A 16,934-nucleotide genomic window follows, 5' to 3' on the forward strand; every position below is an offset into this window, starting at 1 on the left:
AAATCAGTCTACATTATAAATAAACAGGATTGTACGGGACTGACATCCTTTAAAACTACACCCCCCCCAATTTAAATTCTTAATGAAATTCCACTGTAATATTATTTTACCGAACATTAAATTCAAAATAAGGCCTGAATGTCACGTGGCGTTCAAAAGTTCTCACTACACCCGATAGATGGCTCCGCTATTACCGCCCGCTATCGATCGCAGGTTGCCTTTTCCGTATTGTATATAAACGGGTGGCAATGATCATCGCTGGCACTAGACAACGATTGTTGTTTTTACCAAGACTTGTCGGCTGTCATCGTCAGCTGATCGGTTTCCACCGTGTTCCCCTTTGTCATAAACAACATTAGCGTCTTCGCCCGTGAACTCTCCATGTCATAAGAACGGTGAGTTCATAAATATTTTATCTATCTCATTTAATTTAAAATTCTACAATTACAAACTTGATTTTGTTCCATCTATGTGTGCAATTCATTAGTTTCTGTGTGTGAACGGTTATATTTGAAAATTCGCTCTGTACCAATCTTGACGTTTATTCAGGGATTCTTCGGTTGTGAATTTGATACAATAAAATTACGGGTGAAAACAATCGTAAATTTATGAAAAATTTAAAGTCATATATTCATTTTGCTACCCTTAACTATCTCTACAATGACCTAAAGTGTAACAACAAACCACCTTATGTCTATTGCAGTCAACCTGGTGGAAATAATAATAATAATAATAATAATAATAATAATAATAATAATGGTTGGAAAATCTGTATCGATTAATGTGAGGACGCCTGCTAAATAAATGGAACTGAATAATATGTTTTATTATTATTATTATTATTATTATTATTATTATTATTACTATTATTCCACAAATTACAAAGCAGTTTCTTTTGTTCGTTTAAAATCTTCACACGCTTCCTATAGAATTCCCGCCAGAGGAAGCGGCATAACAGAGAATAAAAAGAACTATAGGCCTAATGATTAATACTAAAGTACAAAAAAAGTTCCCCACACCTCAAGAGTGAAAATAGCTGATTCATATGGAAATTTTTGCGCTGACTACGAAAATGTCTTTGGATTTTTTCCTGTCGGGCTTAATTCGTAGAGTATCGAAGAAAAATAAAATAGAAACCTAATAATGGAATTTTTAATTGGACGGAGTTACGCAATAAGAGACCAAGTGCCAAAAACCTGTTTCGAGATATTAGCCATTAAAAGAAATCTGTTTTTTTATAAACCATTTTATTCATCACTATTACAAAAATAGCACAAATAATACCAAAAAAGGCTAACCGATTTTTAATAAGAGACCAGCAATTGAATTGATATTTCAAAGCAAAATAAATAAATAAATTTTATGCAATAAACAAATTTTGCTTATAAATAGCAGCAAATTTCAGATATCGCATTCTTGATTTTTTCAGAGTTAAATTAGCCTGCTGTCAACAGATCTGTGCAAATATATATATATATATATATATATATATATATATATATATATATTTTTTTTTTTTTTTTCAAATTTCCGGTTGGTCTATTATTGCGAAACTCCGTCCAATTGTCAACTTAAATGTCAATTTAAATTTTGGAATTTCTAAGAAGAATGAAAAGTATATGCAAGTCAAAATAGAATTAAAATGAATGTATATAAAACACTTAAAATATAATATAATTGTATTATATATTTTATCAATAGCTAGTATCTGAACTGGCTTTTATTTCACCGTTACTAATAACCTAAACAATGGCTTTATTCATAGCACTGAATTAAAAGTTTTTAATTCACTGGTGTGAATTAAAAACGTTTTTTACCACCTCTGTGGTGTGGGAGTCAGCATGATGGTCTCTTACGCAGAGGGCCCGGGTTCGATTCCCGGTCGGTTTGAATTTCCTGGTTGAGGTTTTTCAGGGTTTTTCCTCTACCGTAAGGCAAATGCCAGTAAATTCGAGCCACAACATCCCTGTATATAACCGACCTCATTCATCATCGAAATCATATTTATAACAAATCAGTAATACATACAGTCGCCGTCTAGTTCACAACAATACAACCAGTCTCAACAATAGTACACAGGCCTTCGGATTTCAACCAAAGATTAACTCGCGATATGACCAAAGATGTTAAAACGAGTATATTATAACAGCGAGAAAAAAAGTTTTCCATGACAACCAACTCATTAGCAGCAGTAAAATTCATATATTCATTCATTTATAACTTCTTCACAAAGAAAACCTAACAAAGAAAATGCATACAATAAAATTAAAATTGAATTTAGATACCAATAATTAAATTTAGATACCAGAAATGGATGAAATATTGTGTAGCACTCGAGAGTAAACAGATTTTATACGCTTGAGGAAATTACCATCCTCGGTTTCACTTCGGGCGCTAAACTTTCTACTTGCGCATAAAATCTAATTTTACTCTTTTATGCTATAAATTACGAAAATAATATAACTCATGCCTGCACATGTCCTAAAAATGCTTGCTACTAGGCAACTTTCTTCTATAATCAGAATTACTTTCTCTCTTCAGAAACCAGCAATAATTCCCCAACATTGCGGAATCCCAACGATCTTGATACCGTTTTTCCATTTTAGCTATGTCCTGACGAAAAACTCCCCCCTGTTCATCACTAACAGCGCCCAAATTTTCAGGAAAATATCCAAGAGCAAATGGAAGAAATGCAGTGACATCTTACAGTCCATTTCTTTATAACATTGTATTCAACAGTATTAATGTCCACTAAAGATTCATATTGTTCATCCTTCCTATTGACAAGAAATCCTTCCACCACTGCCTTAAAAACACGCCAGTTCCACATTTGTTAACTTACTTTCAAAAAGTTCGTCTTTCAAAAGCTTATTTGTCTATCGGCCAAAGAAAATACCCTCTTTTAACTTTGAGTATGTTGAACTGGGAGATAATTCTTGCAGGTAACAATACCAAGTGCCTTTCCTATTCAATTCTTTGACAAAATATTTCATTAATGCCAATTTTATGTGCAGAGGGGCATGAGAGCATTTTTTAAATTCTCAAGTGTGTTATTGTTCACATTGCACTGACCAGAAATGAATTATTTTGTAGTTTCGCAAATGTTCAATGTTGTAATGTTTTGGAGCCCAGTTTTTATCTTGATCATCAATTTCGCAACCAAGGCAGTGAAAGTAAGAGCACAGAAATAAAATCACCGCACCGAGTAACAATAAGGCACTACTATCTTTCCTCATCTATCTAATATCAGGCAGTATATCACACTTGACGATATGTGTTGGAGGAAGAACAATTTAAGGGTTCAGAGCCATAGTGGGCCAAGCGCCATTTATTAAAAACGGAGAAAGCAAAGGTTAAAGTTAAGTAAATATCGTAGTTTAATGACGATTGACATATCATTTAGTTTTAATATGCATACTTTATAGTACTCGCTATATGTTTCATTGAATTATGGTATTCACTTAATTTTCTCCGTTTTTAATAAATGGCGCTTGGCCCACTATGGCTCTGAACCCTTCAATTGTTTGTATGTATCTGAAATCTGATTAGTGTATACGAGTATGCTACTAGTCAGCGATGTATCCAACGGAAGAGGAAATAAACTGGCCACCCTACCCTATTATCTCCTGGCTTAGTTACCTCACGAGTGATGACTTATTAGTGTCACTTGTAAGATTCAAACCGGTCTTCGGCCAGTTGACTAGACAACATATCTTTCTTCAAGGAACAACAGCACAAGACTAATTCATCAAACCAAGTCTCTGAACGAAAGTTTCACTCAGAACAATTTTTAAAAAGCATTAACAAGTTTATTAATGTATTTATATTTTAAGATAATTATTTGCAATACAAAACAATTTAGTTCTTCCGCGCTGGTGGTCGCATCCCAGGCAAGGGACATCCAGTGATAAAGTTCTACCTGGCTTGTACGTGAGACACAGAATAGGATTAGAAAACCAACGAGCTAGAATAATTCTTTCTTCTAGCTCGTTGTAGGGAACCCACCAAACACAAACATTAAGGCCCGGTTTCTTCAACAGTGTGTTACTCCATTTTAATTGTAAACTTAACAGTTGAAGCATTTCTTCAACTATGCTAGTACTAACAGGCTGTTAAAACTCATGTTAATTTAACTGCCAAATTTCATGCAGTTAAATCATGAGTAACTCTGTGTTAGCATAGAAGTATTCAACATGGCTAGTGCGTTAGATGCTGAACTTTTATATATTGATTATTAGAAAATGATATCCATGAATACATAAACAAAGCGGATGATTTCTGTGATTTGACAGATCAGAAGTTCATGCAAAGGTATAGGCTATTTTCTGCCAAACCTCACTTTTCGCTTTCAACGTAGATCCGTTTGTTTATTCTCAATAATACCACGAAATTATTTCCAGCAGAAGGCTTTTCTCCAACAAAGAGAAATTCGTCCCACGATATCTTTTTGTTCCAGTGTTTTCCATTTCACAACAGCAGTACCAACCAAAACGCCGCTCCACGCTACTGTGATACAGACGACGGAAAGAAGCAGATATCAAACCTGAGAGAATAGAAAGACTTCTATCCTCTCTGAATCCAACGGAAACAAGCGAGAATCGCAGTTGTCAGAGTTCAGAAAACAGAAGTGAGCCTATACTTGGTTATAGGTTATGGTTAAACTCTATAATCTCTGGTCCTGTTAACAAACAGGATGTTAAAATGTAAAATGTAAAGTTGAAGAAACGCAATATTTTTAACAATAATTTATACTTTTAACTTACAGTTAATTAACGCTATGTTAGGTGCATTTTAACAAAGGTTGAAGAAACCGGGCCTAATAAGTGTAAGAATTATGTTTTAATTGCTTGTAAAGATTTTTTTAGTATTCATTCTACAAAACAAAGTCTTGGTATTTACTGTACATGATATTAATTTTATTATAGTCGGGAATCAAATATAATAAAAACTCAGATTAATAGGCTAACTTAAACAACACATTCGGTTTCTTCATATAAAAATTGACAAAAAAAAATAGTCATTAGTTTCTCGGGTGTAAAAATGGTGTTCCCTAGTGCAATTATATGGCAGAAAAATTACGATGACTGTAACCTCTGTAATTGCTCAATCAGCTGAACTTCTGATTTGAATCGTGCAATGTTCGAACATGAGATACTAAAAATTTCGCCCTACTCCATAGACATCCCAACAGTACACGGAAATGAAGCGTGTAAACTGAAATAACAGAGTCCATCGAAAACCGGTAAGAGGCCTTATGTTCCTTTAATGTTTGCAGAGTCTCTGGAGAACCGAAGCTCCCTTTGTGTTTGTTCAATATTTCCCTTTCCTTACATATGTTCGGTGCCATTCGCTTTAGTTCCTATTCTCTCTCTGCGCCTTTATATTTTAAGGCTGGTCCACAATAAACCGGGAACGAGAACCAGAGCGAGAACGTGAAGCGGAGGACGTGAACGTGAAGATTTTTTATTCACAATAAAGCGAGAACTGAAACCGATATGTATTACGCATTCTGGTGTTATTTGTGTGTAATTGACCAATAGCCTTCTTTCATGAAGAAGCCAGCAAATATTAGCAGAGGTTCACAGACTTCAAAATTTATTTTACATAATATTATTTAAGGATTCAATTCGCATGGTAATCTGATTACATATACACGTAGTATAATACATTAAAATTGAATCTACTGAATTTCTGGGTTAGTTAGAATCTATGCATGCAGAAGATATTATGTCACGGCCTCCTTGCTGCAAAATATACGATGATCAAATAACTTTATAACAGAAAGAATTTAGTAGACTGATCGGAAACGAGAACGGTAAAGATAAAACTTCGCCAACTTTTACGTTCCCGTTCTCGGGCTCCGTCACGTTTCTCGTTAATTCTGAATGCTCACATTTAAATATATGTAGGCTACAGTAGTGGCAAAAAAACCGGACCGACGGAATAATCGAAGTCTCCGAAATGAGCCACTGCGCATGCCACGCCCGCATTCACAAGATAGCGGATAATCTATTGAAATTGTTGCAGTTTCGACTGCTGACGTAGCCCATTTCGAAAGCCATTAGAAAATAAGCTGGTAAATTTCATGTTCTGGGAATAATAAGTTAAGTAGTAAAATATCGCTGCAATCGAAAAGCATTGGGAATAAATTTAAATTTGGAAAAAAAAAAATCCTTCGAACCAGAAAAGTCTTAGTTACCAGTCTATCGTGCTCTGGAGTGAACAAGGCTCTGAAACCAGCTACAAGGGTCAGTCCGGTTTTTTTCGCCACTACTGTACAGTCTTAGAAAAAAGTTTTGTCGCACAGATATATTAAAGTTCCAGAAAAGAGGCAGTGCGCATGATCAGAGGAGACCTGGTTCACTAGGGGCCGTATTCATAGACATTCTTAGCGCGGGCTTTCGGTGGATGATCAGCGAACTAACGTTTTTCGTATTCATAAACCAGTGTCAGCTATATGATATGATATGAATCCTGTTTAGCACGCTCGTAGCGCGGGCTAGCACCCTAGAGGACTAGTTGAGGTAATGAAATTAGTTTTGTTTCGTTCTATGTCTGATCATGCGCACTGCCTCCTTTCTGGGACTTAGAAAAAAAGTTGTCAAACAGACACTTTATAAGACTGTACATTAACAATTTTTTCGTTCTCGTTCTCGTTCCCGTTCCCGGTTTATTGTGGACCGCACTTTACCTGCATAAGGATATCAGGCACATATCTTGCGAAGTTACGCACAGTAATTAGTATAGGTAATTTTTCTTCCTATTAATATGATTAAACATTAATACAAATATACGTATAACCAAACAAAATATATTTTAAAAAGTACATGTTCAAAATACCGACTAGTACGTGCAATGTTCAAACATGAGGGAGGAAATCAAGACATTGCAAACTTCGTCTTGTTCCATATGAAAAAACTAATCGCAAGATATATGCTCAAATCCTTAAGCACTTTAAAATATGTAGTGTCCTGCAATGTTCGAACATGAGAGAGGCACCAAGACATTACAAACTTCGTCTTATTTTATATGAAAACTAATCGCAAGGTCTATGCTAAAACATGAAGGGGTGGGAGTTGAGGACAGCTAATATTTTTATAGCAAAGTGTAACAAACACGAAAGGCTCCTTCTGCAGAGCGGACATCGACGAATGTCGAACTTCGTCATACTGGACTAACTTGAATCGAACATAATGCCTGTAATACTTTCATCATCCGTATGGTCACACAAATATTGTTACCGAGCAACTGTGATTTATTTGAATATTAGGCTATATGAAGAATGTAATTATAGCTATTTCTGTTATTAGTATAGTAATAACTGTCAAGTATTTTAAAAACATAATGTGATGTACCTATATGTACGTATATATTATTTTGAAATTTAATCATATTATGTAATAAAAATTATCTCTCTTTACAACTAAATAAAACTTCACAAGATTTGTTCTAAAATCCTTACTCAGCTAAAAGTATGAAGGGTTGGGAGAGGAGTGTAGGAGAGGCCAGCGAACTTCAAGGGCACAGATCATACGGGGGGGGGGGGGCGCAAGACCGAGCGAGCTGCGACAGATCCGCTTCTTCAAAGCAGACTTGGGTTCTCGTCACGCTCGACAAACTTGAACCGAATTAGAGCAAGAAATGCACGACACTAGTTCCTATTATGATTTCTAATTAAAATTAGGCGTTTGGGTAATCCACCGTGTCCTGGAACTTGACATTTCCAACGTTTCGGAACCACATATAGGTTCCATCATCAGGATAAGAGCAGAGGTCGCCCAAAATCCTAATTCCAATCATAGTCACCGTAAAGCCTGAAAACTCTTACGATTTCTGATTAAGCAGTACTGCATAGGAAGCTTTCTTGAGGGAATTTTATTTATTTATTTTTTTCAGTTAACTTCAAACCCGTATTTATTTTCTTACGGTTCTTAGTATTGTTACTGTCTTTAGCTTAGGGTACCATATCGAAACTGTTTTATTATTGCGAGAGTCTTACATTATTTATTGTCAGTAGTTTCGGATCTTGTGTATCAGCGGTTCCGAAGAACGCTAGTGTTTGAAAGGGAATAAATATGTAATTTCAAGTAATGTAATTAATATACTTTAACTTTAACACCTTCCTGATTTTCCTCATCTTATGAAAATGTTGTTGTGTTTCCCTGGAGACAGAGATTTCACTAGAAATACGATCGTCTGAAGGTCTTTTCGATTGCATATCTTGCATGCCATCTGATATTTTTAACTTTTTAAATTCTATACATTCTAATTTTCAGGGTACAACTTTAACAGCGATTTCTTTATTTAACAATGCTCTATCAACTAGTAGGTTATTTGACATCGATGGGATTGGTGATAGAGAGTTGTATTTTAGTTAGATTAGCCCGAGGATTCGCCATAATTACCAGACATTCGCCTTACGGTTTGGAAAAACCTCGGAAAAAACCCAAGCATGTAATCAGCCCAAGCGAAGATCGAACCCGCGCCAGAGCGCATCCTCGGATCGGTAGGCAAGCGCCTTAGCTGAAAGAGCTATGCCGGTCCAGACGCAACACCTTACTAGACGTTTTACTTGCACAAGCAAAAAGTTGCAAGTAAGAAGGAGCGTGTGGACCTTTAAACTGATTGATTTTTAGAACTGAATGTCTCCAACTCAGTGTTAAGTCTTTGTTCAGTTCTGAAATTACATTTTCTTACGCATTTATCACAACGACTGTTACAAATAATGCCACTCTTGTAAATTCTTCAAGACTGTACATTAAGATGCATAATTAAACTGTCAAGAATCGCATATGACTTGTAACAATTTTTGTTATAAGTGCGTAAGAAAGATGTCGTTTTTAGTTAGAAATTGAAAAACAAAATCTGTTCAAAACAACTGTCAACACATTTTTAGCTTCAGAATACTATCCAATTAAAGAAATGACACTTCTGAATAGTTCATTCTCTATTTGCAATAAACTTTTACCCTTAGAACCAAAGAAAAAATATGTTTTACTAACAACTACAAATTAGTGTAGCTCTGAAACTATTGAGATGAGGTCAAATGTTTATATGACATTTTTTTGCTCAAAATGTCTTCGGAAATAAGCTCCGTAAGTGACGGTAAATCCTCGTGAATCACCCTGTATAGTCCATGCTCACACAAGTTAATAGTTTTGGTACCAACTTCTTAGCTTACTTATTACATTATACAAATACTTAACTACTAGAACATGTTTACCGTTCTAAATTATGTAAAACATTTCAGGTGTCCGTCAAAACGATGTATGAACTGAGAGAGATCCGTCACACTCAGAATATTGATACCCTATAGCTAGAACGATATTTAGAATATGTTTTACATTGACGAAATGAATGTTAAACATAACGTTCGTATAAACATAATGTAATTTCAAAATCTTGTCAAATTCATTTATTGAACATATACTTCTCGATTTATAAATTGCAGTTTAGAGTCTCTACACATCTCGTTTCGTAATAGCACGTTGTTATTAAGGCACTGGATATATACAAAAAGCAATTAATTACTTATCAGCGTTATCAGAATATTATGTTTCGTTACTTTTACGCGATACTAATATTACGAGATAAGAATGTCTACTGAATACACCAATATGCCCCACTCTTATAACTTAGATAGTGCAGAAATAATACAATTTCTTTTCGCAGAGTAATTAGTTCAGAATTGTTCAAAAATTGTTCAATTAATATTAAACTAGAATAGTTTAAAGAAACTGAATCGTTAGCGTGACAATGTCTACAGTAAAATCACTTTTTCTTCAAAAAAATACTGTGCAATCCTCAATATTTTATGAATATTTACGGAGAAACAATTTTTTTATTAGGAAAAACACGGGAAATTCACTTGAAGCAAGTAGAGATAGGTTTGGAGGTAAATCCCGAAAAGACGAAGTATATAATCATGTTTCGTGACCAGAACATAACACGAAATGGAAATATAAAAATTGGAGATTTATCCTTTGAATAACAATATAATATTCGTGGCACTACAGCCCGTGAAGGGCCCAGACTGACCAGCCGGCTGCTGGTCTCACCCCATATGCCGAAACAGAGATGGACGATCATCCAACCAGAATGGAGGTATCGTGTGGTTAGCATGATGATCACCCCAGCCGTTATAGCTGACTTTTGCAATCGGATTTCTCTACCTATCGTAGCTCCCCAAGTACATCACGCTGCTGGGTGGGCACCGGTTCCATACACTGGTCGAAATTTCATGAGAAAATTTCTTCCCCCATGAGGACTCGAACCAGTGCGCATTCCGTAACGCGAGAAGACCTAGGCAGGATGCCTTAGACCACGACGCCACGGCGCGGGGACATTTATCCTTTGAAGAGGTAGAAAATTTCAAATATCTTGGAGCAACAGTAAGAAAATATAAACGACTCTCGGGAAGAAATTAAACGCAGAATAAATATGGAAAATGCCTATTATTATTCGTTTGAAAAATGTTGTCATCCAGGCTACTCTCAAAAAAGCTATTATTATTATTATTATTATTATTATTATTATTATTATTATTATTGTTATTGTTCAAATCTTGGTCTTTTCGTAAATTTTAAAATCATATTTTCAGATATTTAAGGTCATTTTATAGGTCATTTTTCTGCGATTTTAAGTCATCAACTTCCGAGCCTTAATTATAATGTTCATCAAAGTTCCGTTTTCATAACTGCGCAGTAAGGAGGAGACTGGAAAAAGGCCAATTCCGCAACACAAATTATTCATATTCCGGAACTAACCAAGACTGACTCGATATCAACAATACTTTTTATTTGGTACTTCAACTAATGAGAATATAAAAACATAAAACATATTTCTTTACCTTCACCATGTTGAATCCCCGACCATCTTCATTGTACCGTCACTACAGCATTACCTGAAATATAAAGTTAACTCTTAATTTATGTCATTCATAAGAAACAATCCTAACTAATTTCTGACTAAGAAATGCAGTGAAACAATTTTAAAAATTCTTCTGTCCATTGGCAGGGCACTAAACTTGATATTCACACCGACTGTACGAAAGGTATCATAGATTTCGTTAGTACCGAGAAGTGTAGAGCACTTAGTTCGTCAGAGACCATCCAGAGTGCACCACAAGTGGTGGATTCGTATTATACTGGTAATGGAGAATTGTTGGAATGTAATAGGAGAATCGCAATAGCTGGAGAATGCCCCTCTGTTGCGTAGACCACGGGTTAACCCAACACAAATTATAATATAAATTCAGGGTAGTACGGCATTTGAATCCTGATCCCCTGGCTTATAAGATTATCGCTCTAACACTAAGTCATCTTGGCAGTCACAATTAGAAAACTTCTGTGGATTCTAATCACTAGTCTTTCTGTACATTAATTGAAATTTGCTATTAGAGGACTATTTAGAAAAAAGGATATGAAACAGATTCCGTAGACTTAGGCATCTTGCTATCCATTTCGAATTCCCAGGAGTCTAACTAAGTAACTGTTAATCAGACAATATCTTCACTTTCCTCATATTGAGTCCATTGTTATTCTCTAATATGCACAGCAGAAAGACAAACACAAAAAACTGAAGGGTTTTTAAAAAAGGACCATAGTCCAAAAAATGCAAATTTGAGCTATTAAGCATGTGGTAAGCGTACTGTAGCAGCATCTACTGAATTAGTTAGGGGAGAAAACACATCATAGTCCTATGTTATAGGAGTGGAAATTTTCAGTGGTTTTCATAAAACAACCATAGTTCAAAGATTTTCTGTGAAAACAGGCATTGTCCAGGACGATGGTAGCATTTACGAATATCCCATTCGTATCTTGAGTTCAAATTCGGACGAGTCCAAGTAAAATTTATGCTGGGGAAAACTGTATTGGAACGAATTTCTAGAAGCATTTTCAATTCTCCTATCATAATTACGACTTGTTCCATGATTCATCCACATCACAAATGAATTTTCTACGAGAAACTACATTGTGCCTTCCCCCCCCCCACAAGAGATCTAAAGAGATCAACTCCGTCTAAGAAGCAGAAATGCAAGAACGGGAACCGGAGCCATGCAAACGAGCTAAATAATATAAAGTGAGACGTTCTATTCTGTAGCACCTATTATACGCAATGGTTAACGTTCAGCATTGACATTACATCTAAGTCACAAGCATGGTGTTCGAATTCAAATTAGAACATGGAAGTTTCTCAGTTGCCAATGCGATATCCTATGTTAGCATGATGTCATGCCTGAACAACACCTAACTCAAAACTGTGGTAGTAACGAAATGATCCATGTCATTGTGCAAGGTAGGACTTTTCAGAAGAGCAAACCTTCACGAGTGAAGATCCTAAGACAGGAAGGAAGTAAAAATATACAAAAGAAACGAGAAAGGAAAAAGAAGCGGAAAAAAGTATCACATAAATATAAAGCAACGAAGGCAGAAAGAAAAGACAATGACACAAAGACAGAAACGAAGAGCCAAAGACACAAAGACAGAAACGAAGAGCCAAAGACACAAAGACAGAAACGAAGAGCCAAAGACACAAAGACAGAAACGAAGAGCCAAAGACACAAAGACAGAAACGAAGAGCCAAAGACACAAAGACAGAAACGAAGAGCCAAAGACACAAAGACAGAAACGAAGAGCCAAAGACACAAAAACAGAAACGAAGAGCCAAAGACAGAAACGAAGAGCCAAAGACAGAAACGAAGAGCCAAAGACAGAAACGAAGAGCCAAAGACAGAAACGAAGAGCCAAAGACAGAAACGAAGAGCCAAAGACAGAAACGAAGAGCCAAAGACAGAAACGAAGAGCCAAAGACAGAAACGAAGAGCCAAAGACAGAAACGAAGAGCCAAAGACAGAAACGAAGAGCCAAAGACATAAAGACAGAAACGAAGAGCCAAAGACATAAAGACAGAAACGAAGAGCCAAAGACATAAAGACAGAAACGAAGAGCCAAAGACATAAAGACAGAAACGAAGAGCCAAAGGCACAAAGACAGAAACACAAAGACAGAAACGAAGAGCCAAAGACACAAAGATAGAAACGAAGAGACAAAGACACAAAGACAGAAACGAAGAGCCAATGACACAGACACAAACCAAGAGGCAAAGACACAAAGAAACGAAGAGACCAAGACAAATACACATACGACGAGACAAAAGCAAATACAGAAACGAACAGATAAAAACAAATACAGAAACGAGAGACAAAAATAAATACCGAAACGAAGAGACAAAGACAGAAACAAAGAGAAAGACACAAAGAGAGAAACCAAGACACAAAGACAGAAATGAAGAGACAGAAACAAAGACAACACAGAAATGAAACAAGGAAATGAAGGAACAAAGATATTAACAAAGAGATGAAGAAAGAAACGCTGGAACAAATAAATGAAGAAACAAAGACAGGAAGAAAGAAGTGAAAAAACAAAGAGAGGAATAAAGACATGGAGAAACTAACTCAGGAACAAATAAAGAAATAAAGACAGATGAACAAATAAAAAAACGAAGGGAGGAATAGAGAAATGATAGAAGAAATACAAGAATGAAATAATGAAGAAGACAGACGAAAAAAAATGAAGGAACGAAGATAAAAACTTAATGATGAAAACAAAGAAATGAAAGAAAGAAGATAGAAGCAAAGAAATTTGGGAACGAAGACAGAAACAAAAAAAAAAATTGAGGAAGATAGGAAAAAATGCCGAAACAACGAATGAAACTAACATAAATGAACAGAAATAGAAACAAGATAGAAATAAAGAACTGTAGGAATGAAAACAGAATTAAGTTAACGAACAAGGCTAGAAAAAGAAATAAAGGATCAAAGATAAGAAGAGAAATAAAGAAACAAAGTTATAAAGGAGAAATAAATGATCAAAGAAAATTATAGAACAAAGATAGGAACAAAGAAATGAATTAATAAAGACAAAACTAAATAAACGAATAAAGATAAATGAAATGAGTAAAGAATAAAAATCGAAAGAAATAAGCCAACAAAGATAAAAAAGATGTGAAAAAACGGAGATAAAAAGAAAGATTAAATTACGAATGAAAGATAAAAAAGGGAAGGACGTAAATAAGAAAGGAAGATAAATAAGAATAAAGAAAGATAGGAAAGACAGGAATGTACAAAAATTTAATAAAAGAAAAGGAAGAAATCTAGATGCATGGGAAGAAGATGAATAAGTGAGGGTGCAAAGAAGACATGGATGAAACAAAAACAAAAACGTACAGTGAAGGACAAAGGAAGAAAAATAAAGGCCAAAAGTAGAAATGAAGAATAAGAGAAAGGAGAAACTAAAAGATGAGTGAAAGAATTCAGAACGGAATTGGGAAGGAAAGGAAATAATAGGGAAAAAAACGAAGGAAAAAGAGAATTTAAGAGGGAGGGCTAAAGGAGGAATGAATAGGGAAAGTAAGGAAACACCAAGAGGAAAATATATTAAAGAAAAAAATTAAGATTTTGAACTGTATGAAAGGCTGAGGGAGTGAAAGGAGAAGAGAAAGAATATGTAAAATAAGAAGAAGAAAAAAGGACTGAAGGAAGCAAGAAAAGAACAAACGAACAATGTAGGATGGAAGGAATGAATGAAACCATATGAAACATAGTTTAAGAAAAGAGAGGAAAGAATGATCAAAATAAACAAGGAAGATAATTTTATTGGTATAGTTGTTCTCAGTATGTATGAGAGTTACGATTTTACTAAAATAGCAGATAAGAGCTGTCGTAATTCACATCCTTATTAAAATTCCGAACGAAATGCAAACTAAACATGAATATGAAACAACGCCTGAAGCAATGCATACGTTGGAAAGCAAACAATTTCATGAAAGGGCTTTTTGTTTATATTGCCCTGAAGGATAAAATATAAACTACAACGTAAACGTGACTATCAGTATGAATAACACAAAACAATGTTTCGTTTTGCACATTCAGACTGGACGCAATATTTTAAGTTTCGTTTCCATTTTAATTAGCAAGAGTATGGAAAACACGTTCTAGTCCTGTTATACTGTCAACAGTGTACACTTCGTTTCAAAATGAAAATAACAAATAAATGAAGCAACTGAATACAAAACTAGAATATGAACAATAACTCTGTACTGTTGAAAATATTGCTCGCGGTTATTGTGCCATATTAAAAAATTCACAACGGATCAATTTGAACTTAGAAACAAAGTTGTAAATTGAAACACGATGAACCTCATAGATTTTTCCAAACTGGAGAAAGAATCTGCTGTTCCTGCCTCAATATTTTTCCCTTCTTTTCTGATTCTTGCCAAGGTTCGCTTTGAAATACCAGTGGCAGCCACTACTCTTGCACACACGCTTTTCAATGGAATTGGTATTCCATTTACAGCCTCGTCTGATATGAATTTTCATACATTGCATGCTATTTCATGTCCTTGGCTATGAACTACTCTATGATTTCACACCTTAGACAATGCCATAATTAGGGCGCTCAGAAGGACAATGTTTTCAGTATTAGCAATAGCGGTAGTAGCAGAACGATCTGAACACTCGGAATGCTAGTAACAAACTAACCGAACACCCCTCCAGATGAGTGTGAGGGAGAGTCCAAGCAAACGAACTAAAATGCGTCCCTCGCGCTGGTGCCATAACTTCTCGTCCGTTTCGTACCACAATAATTACAACACTTAGGCCTAAACTTAACCAACAAATTCGACTTAAATGCATGACATGTCTAATGGTAATATGTAAACAAATACAACATTTGGAAATACTTAAATGTACAATTTCTCTTCTAAATTCAATTGGTTAAAGTGAGATCGTAACACTAAGGGTGCTATGCATAGACATTTCGCTAGCCCGCGCTACGAGCGTGCTAAACTAGCCCCGGCTATCGACATATTACTTGCACAGGATTCATTTCATTTCATATCATATCATATCATATCATATCATATCATATCATATCATATCATATCATATCATATATCACTAACACTTGTTTATGAATAAGAGAAACGTTAGTTCGCTGATCATCCACCGGAAGCCCGCGCTAGGAATGTCTATGAATATGGCCCTTAAAGTTTAAATAAAACGTATTTTAAATTTATTCCAACGCAACAATGTAACTTTTATTACAATCAAGAATGTAACTTTATTGTTACGACAATAATAATCACTTTCTACAATTCAATTCTACTCCCGTCAACAATGGGATTTCCACTCCACACAGTAACACAGTATTCGTTATTGCACTCCACCGACGACAATGACAATTTACTTGGATTATTGAGAACAACAATGAACTGTTAATCTTAACTAATGTTCACAAAGCACTATTTACAAATCAGAACTGTCAGCTCTCCGTTCACAGCTCGTTTGCCTTGGCTAGTTCTTCTAGCTCAGTCACTCGAGTTCACAGCATCTCGAACCCCAGACCTTCAGAGACAATCCGCTGAATTTCGAACTCAGGTCCCCCAACTGAGGTCCACTGCACTCAAACTCAGAACTTCCGGCTCCACAGTTACGGACACAACTCAAGTCGAGCTGGCTTCACTGCTACACAAGACTGGCTGGCTTGCTGTCCAACGATTACAACAACACTGCTCAAGTTCACTCGCGTGTTGTATTTATAACTAAACCATAGTTTCTGGAGAGTACGATCTCGCGAACAATCGACCGGTGCCTAGAAGATAGCGCCTATCCAGAGTTCTCTGGATTTCTCCCCCTCAGTCACCAGCTCTTTACTCCCTCCTCACCCTTCGTCGCGTCCGCGCCTCCACATCGTGCCCCCCTCTTACGTCTGTCCCCTCCAGACCTGAGCGGCCGCAGCGAAGGAGGTGGCTGCGTCGCTCGTTTTCCTCGTGCACCCCCGACCTCTGTGGGGCGCGATCGACTCCCGACTGTCACAATATTCTTGTTGTTCCCGTATTCTGCTAAGACTACATCAGTCATGAATACAATTACT

General features: G+C 35.9%; 1 protein-coding gene across 1 annotated transcript in view; it reads left to right on the top strand.

Moving 5' to 3' along the window:
• Window positions 1-239: 239 nt before the first annotated feature.
• Window positions 240-16,934, top strand: part of LOC138694124 (uncharacterized) — a 563,234-nt gene continuing 546,539 nt past the window's right edge. The window contains exon 1 of the mRNA XM_069817739.1: window positions 240-395. The gene's annotated coding sequence lies outside the window, so the exon portion shown is untranslated. The remainder of the gene's footprint in view (window positions 396-16,934) is intronic.

This window comes from Periplaneta americana, chromosome 2, assembly GCF_040183065.1.
Source record: "Periplaneta americana isolate PAMFEO1 chromosome 2, P.americana_PAMFEO1_priV1, whole genome shotgun sequence".
NCBI lineage: Eukaryota > Metazoa > Arthropoda > Insecta > Blattodea > Blattidae > Periplaneta > Periplaneta americana.